The sequence below is a fragment of the Pan paniscus genome, chromosome X (genome assembly GCF_029289425.2).
Source record: "Pan paniscus chromosome X, NHGRI_mPanPan1-v2.0_pri, whole genome shotgun sequence".
NCBI classification, from domain to species: Eukaryota; Metazoa; Chordata; class Mammalia; order Primates; family Hominidae; genus Pan; species Pan paniscus.
Window position 1 is genome coordinate 143,687,161 of NC_073272.2, and position 6,731 is coordinate 143,693,891.

A 6,731-nucleotide genomic window follows, 5' to 3' on the forward strand; every position below is an offset into this window, starting at 1 on the left:
CTCAGCCCAAAAGCCCCTTTAGTTGATAAACAACCTTAAGCAATGTTTCAGGATACAAATTCAACATACAAAAATCACTAGCATTCCTATACATCAAAAACAGCCAAGCTGAGAGCCAAATCAAGAATGCAATTCCAGACACAATTTTCACAAAAAAGAATAAAATACCTAAGAACACAGCTAACCAGGGAGGCGAAAAATCTCTACGATGAGAATTACAAAACACTGCTCAAAGAAAGCAGGGATTACACAAATAGAATAATATTCCATGTTCATGGAAAGGAAGAGTCAGTATCATTAAAATCGCTCTACTGCCCAAAGCAATTTACAGATTCAATGCTATTCTTATCAAACTACCAATGACATTCTTCATAGAACTAGAAAAAATGATAGCCCTGTGGTATAGCTTGAAGACAGATAGTGTTATGACTCCTGCCTTGTACTTTTTTGATTAGAATTATCTTGGCTATTTGCACTCTTTTTTGGTTCCATATCTTTTGTAATTCTCACCATAGAGATTTTTCACCTCCATGATTAGCTATGCTCTTACGGGGAGAGTGGGAAGAGGGATAGAAGCAGAAAAGTAACTATTGGGTACTGGGCTTAGTATCTGGGTGGTGAAATAATCTGTACAATAAACCTCTATAACATGAGCTTACCTATATAAAAAACTGCACATGTACCCCTGAACCTAAAAAAGGTTTTTTGAAAAATCAAGTCCATATATAACAGTAAAAGGACAAAGATGGAAAATATTGGAATGGGAGATTGGAACTGGAGTGTAGATATAGGTCTCTTTTGGACATGTCAAAGGCTGTATTGGTCTGTTTTCACACTTCTATAAAGATACTACCCAAGACTGGGTAATTTATAAAGACAGAATGTTTAATTAAGTCATAGTTTCACATGGCCGAGAGGCCTCAGGAAACTTACAGTCATGGCAGAAGGTGAAGGGGAAGCAAGGCACATCTTATATGGTGGCAGGTGGGAGAGAGAGAGTGCAGGGGAGACTGCCACTTATAAAACCATCAGATCTCATGAGAACTCACTCACTGTCATGAGAACAACATGGGGGAAACCGTCCCCATGATCCTATTGTCTCCTACCAGGTCCCTTCCCCAACACGTGGGGATTATAATTCAAGATGAGACTTGGGTGGAGACACAGAGCCAAACCATGTCAAAAGCCAAATGTCTCTTTGACTTCCAAGTGGAGATACTGCATATACAGTTAGTTAGATTTGTGAATCTTGATGTCAATAGTCACTGGACTTCAGATCTACTCATAAAATAAATTCATTCTTACAGTGTATGTGTGACCATGGTATTGGATGAGTATATTTTTTACTCATATATATTTTTTTCTTATTTTATATATATAATATATATAATATATATATAATATATATTTTTATATATTATATATATAATATATATATAATATATAATATATATATATAAAATAAGAAAAACAGGATGGTTCATGAAATATGTTCCATTATTTAGAAATTAGAAAGAGGAGGAAAGACAACAAGAGAGAGTAAAGTGAAATAACATGTGAGTTGAAAGGCAAGCAAGGCAATTGTGGGGCCTCCAAAATACAGAAAAAAAATTTAAGAATAAGTGAGTGATGAATTTTGTAAACTGCTTCTGAAAAGATGAGCAATGTAAGTGGAAACAATTGGGAATGATGGAGGTCACTAGTGATCTTGAAAGATGTGGTTTCAGGGGAGTGGTGGAGAGCACCTGGAGGCTACGGGTGGTAAGACATAGGAGTTTTGATTATGAAGGAAAGTAGGTAAATCAGGAGGAAGAGTATCTTGCATCTAGGGATAAAAAGGATGTGGGTTCTAACAGAGGGCTTTGCCTTTTTATTTTTTTTTAAAGATAGGAGCTGATTATAATAGGAAGTGGTATTATTGATGGGAATTATCTAATAAGAATGAGGAAATTGATCATAAAGTAGAGAAAGTTGGAAGAAATGTAGGAACAAAGTCTTTGAGTATAGCAGAGAAGATGGGGATCCATGGCCCAAGTAGGAATATGTCAGTCGATATTTGTCTGGTATAACAATTTGAAGGGCAGTATATATGGATACAGGGGTTGTTAGGTTGATAGGCTTGGTGGTGAGAATGTGAGAGCTGTTTCTTTTTTGATTATTTCTACTTTCTTGGTGAAATAAAAAGTGAGACCTTTAGTTGAAAGTTAAAAGTGGAAGAAGCTAAGAGAGTTTTAATAAGAGGGGAAAAGTTTAAAATGCTCTTCTTGAAGGGCGAGGGAATAAATACATTGCGAAAGGCATCATGATTACCAGGCAGTGTCGAGTGCCCAATTATGTGCTTTCCTCTGGCAACACTGAGCTGCTCAGGGGCAGGTTCATGGTTTGTGGGAAACTGGCAAGAAAGACAGAGTACAGAGGTATAAGGGAGTGAAGGGCACATGTAAGAGAGTGATTTTAATGAATTAGCATACTATATAAACTGGGTAAGAAGGGAAATTGTGGCATGAGATTGAGAATGAGCAATGAAACAAAATGTGGTATAATCAATCAATTAAAAGTCATGTTGGTTTAAAATAAGTGGTGCTGGAGGTACTACAAGTGAGCTAAAAAGATGGTAGCATTGTTCAGAAAGAGGGGGCCTGAAATAGAGGTCTGGGCTTTGAGGCTGTTATCTCTAATGACAAGACCTGGAGAGTTTCTATGGTATTGTGTAGTTGGAGTGAGGTGGCATAAAATACCAATGGAAATACTCTAGATATCAAGGATGTATGATCTATACTGAGATTGTTGACAGAAGGTATGGTAGACATAAAAATAAATCAGAAATCCAGATGTCTTAACTCAAATTTGATTTATGGTTCAAATATATGTTTTCTTCCAAAATTCATATATTGGAACTTAAAAGACAATGTGATAATAAAAGGTGGGGCCTTAAGGAGGTGATTAAGTCATGAGGAAGGAGACTTTGTGAATGGGATTAGCAATCTTATGAAAGGGCTGGAGAGACTTAGCTCGGCCCCTTTTTGTCCTCCATTGCATCAGCCATGTGAGGCCACAACAGTCAAGGTGCCACCTTGGAAGCAGAGATCAAGCCCTTACTAGACACTGAAACTGCTAGTGCCTCGACTTTGAACTTCCAGCCTCCACAACTTGAAAAATAAATGTATACTATTGATAAATTACCTAGTATGGGGTGGATTGTTATTGCAGCCCAAACAGACTAAGACAGACTGTCATAACCAAATACCATAGCCTGGATGGCTTAAACAACAGACATTTATTTCTCAGAGTTTTAGAGACTGAGAAGTTCAAAATCAAGGTGTTGCCTGATTCAAATTCCCTTTGAGACCCTTCTTCCTGACTTTCAGACAGCCACTGCCTTTTTGCTGTATTTCTACATGATGAAGAAAGAAACAGAAAGAAATCTGGCATGTATTCCTCTAATTTTATTTTCTTTATAGAACCAGCCTCACTATGCTGCCCAGATTCCAGTGCAGTGGCTATTCACAAGTGTGATTATAGTGTAGTATAGTCTCAGACTCCTGGGTTCAAGCAATCCTCCCTTCTCAGACTCTCCAGAAGCTCGGACTACAGATACCAGCATGCCAGCCTCTTCCTCTTGGACACTAATGGACACCAAGCCCATCATGTGGGCTCCACCCTTATGAAAAAATGAACATTTATTTTCAAATGACTCACCTCCAAATATTACATTAGGGAGTAAGGCTTCAACAAATGAGTGAGTTTTTTGGGTGACACAAATATTCAGTTCATAACATCAACTGTTAAAATCTACAAAGTATGAAAGGAAATGACAAGAAGAAAGCAAAAATCACTCACCAGTTGAGAGGGGATGCAGGGAGTCTGCATTGTCAGTAGAAAGCCAGCTTTCATTTAGACCAAGAAGATAAAGAAAATATAGAAAGGATAAATTGTAGTGAAAATTTGAATGAGGACTGTGAGTTTCAGTTGCACAGTGGAACATTTTGGAAGATCAGAGAAGGATGGGCATTGGGTAAGATTAAATTATGTACAAAGCTACATGGAGATAAATGTCTGGGGAATTTAGGCACGCGGTAATGAGTAAGGTAAACATGGATTAGAGGGAACGTTTGGATTAGTCTGGATGGTCTCTCAGAAAAAGTCATTTCTAAGCCATCAGAGAAAAGTTAAGTAATGTTTGGTGATGCTCTTAAGGAAGGTTAGGAAGAATGTTCTGGTTCTGTTCAAAATGGCTACACATGGAGATGCTAGCTCTATGAGAGTCAGCATAATGAGAGAAATGCTAGACTCCAGGTTTATCACTGCTACCATACACCTAGACAAGGGATATTTAACAAGACACCAAAACTCTCCCTGCTTGTTTCTTCATCTGTAAAATTGAGATAGTGATATTACCTACCTCATAGGTACGTTATTAGAATTAAATAAATTAATGTATGGCCGGTGCTTGCCACAATAACTCAAACACAGTAAAAGCCTAAAATGCTACTGTCAATACCATTATTAAATCATGGATTTCATTTTTTATGAAAAATATATTTATAGGCTAGTTCATATCCCTCAAACTCTTGATAAATGAGTACTCTCTCACACATGCGTATATTAACTACAACAGGTCTATGTCCCACATGAAACCATTTTTATCCCCCGTACACTTTCATTTTTTTCTCTTTTGCTCTTAATTTGCAGATCATCTGACTGCATACAGAATGAATTATAGTTAAACATTTATTAGTTATTAAATGTTTGCTTTTTAATTCCAGTAACTTTCCTGAACGTGGATACTGGTATGATAGTGGAATTGACCTGCTGCTCTAGCTTACTAGAGGGCTTCCACCAGTTGAGTTTGAAAATATATTCATATGTCAAGTGTAGAAGATATTCTGATACCTTAATTAGGGTTTCACATACACTTTTTTTTCCCCAGAAAAGCCACTTGCTGAAAAGGGTAAGGGTACTAGAGCACTAACACCTACTAGTATGAAAGCTAAGGGGCATGACAGTTTGAAAAACAGATGTTTGGTCAATGAAAAATAATTTATTTCACCTTAGACAGCTCTGCTCAAGTAATTTTTCTAAGAGTATGGGGGATTTTAGTCCTTCAGAATTTCCCCTAAAATATTTGCTTATAAAATATCGTGTTTTTATGAACAGTTTGTAAATATTTTACTCATTAATTGTAACAGGCAAACTATTTTGTTCTATATATTTGCTCCATAAGTATACATTTATAATCCTGGAAGGTAGAAATTATGATAGTGGATTCATGCCCCTACATCCCTGCCTATTCTGGGAGTGACTTGAACAGGTGACAATTATGTAACTATCGATAAAAGAAAAAACTTGGATGTTATAAAGACAATGGAAGCCCTCAGATGAAGAAAACACAGCCATTCCCAGATTTTAATGCATGTTTTAAATCATTTCCATGGGAACCAACATTTGGCACGAAGGCCAAATGAAAAACAGTTAAAAGGCAGCTTCTACCAAGCCAGATGGTTAATTTGTAACAGGGGACTATAACTAGGAGGAACTGGGTTATATAACCCCTAAAAGCACTTGATAATGGATTCAAGTGGACTAAATCACTGGGCTGCCTTCCAATATTCTCTCAGTGCTTCTATATGTGGCAATAACATTATCAACCACAGGAGGAACCACCACTAATTGCAAAGTGTCTAGAAAGGTAAATGCCGCAGCTAAGCAAACATAGGAGTAAATATTTCTAGACTGATCAGGATTGTGTGGGTCATGAACCCTGAGGTAATCTAAATAAATTTACGTAAGGAGAAGCAGCAAGGCAGAGGAAGAAAGTGTATTGGTTTAAGATCCCAGAACAATTAAAATAAAACTAATTATTCAGATTAACCATCAGTATACCTTCAAGCCAGCATTGTGTAATGTAACTTTCCATTGCATAGAATCTAAATATTCTCTGATTTTTGTGCTAAAAGAAAGCATACCGATTCAGTGAGTTACCCAAAGTTACAGAGCAAGTTATTGACACAGCTAGGACATTCGCCCTGGGACTAAAACTTAAGATAATCAGTACAATGAGATTTATTTGGACACACTGTTCCCTTGAGAAGGTGCTGGATCCTGTCCTTGGAAAAACTCTTGAAACAATTATTTCCCAGGATCTTCTGCCAACTTATTATGGGAATATCTACTCTTATCATACATATAGTCACATACTGGGTCCCAGAATATAAAAAGAGGTGAGACATTATTTTTCTCCTTCCTAAAGGGTAAAATTAGTTAAAGTTACAATATTGGGAAATAACCCCCAAGACACAAACACAAATTCATACAAACACATACCATAGTGTGTTGCTATATGGAAGCAAGACATCAATATCTTGAGGTTCTATTCCTGAGGCTACAACTTTAACTTTGTTGTGACATTGTGAAAAAATCAAATTTTTCATAACTCAATTCTTCCAGTTATAAAATGGGTTTAATGATGACTATCTCAAAAATTTATTACAAATACAATTAACACTTTAATTATGAGAAATCATATTACAACAAAGCCAATTTCACAAGAAGAAACATATTGCCTATAAGGCTTCATTAACTGGTGCGTGTTTCATATTTCTTTCTCTCTTTCCTTATTCATAATAATTTATTGGTTTTATTAAACTAGTATACTAACAAACATTTTAGTACAATCTAAAAGAAAAATATGTATAATGTGTAAATAAAATATACTTGTTGAAGAGTACATA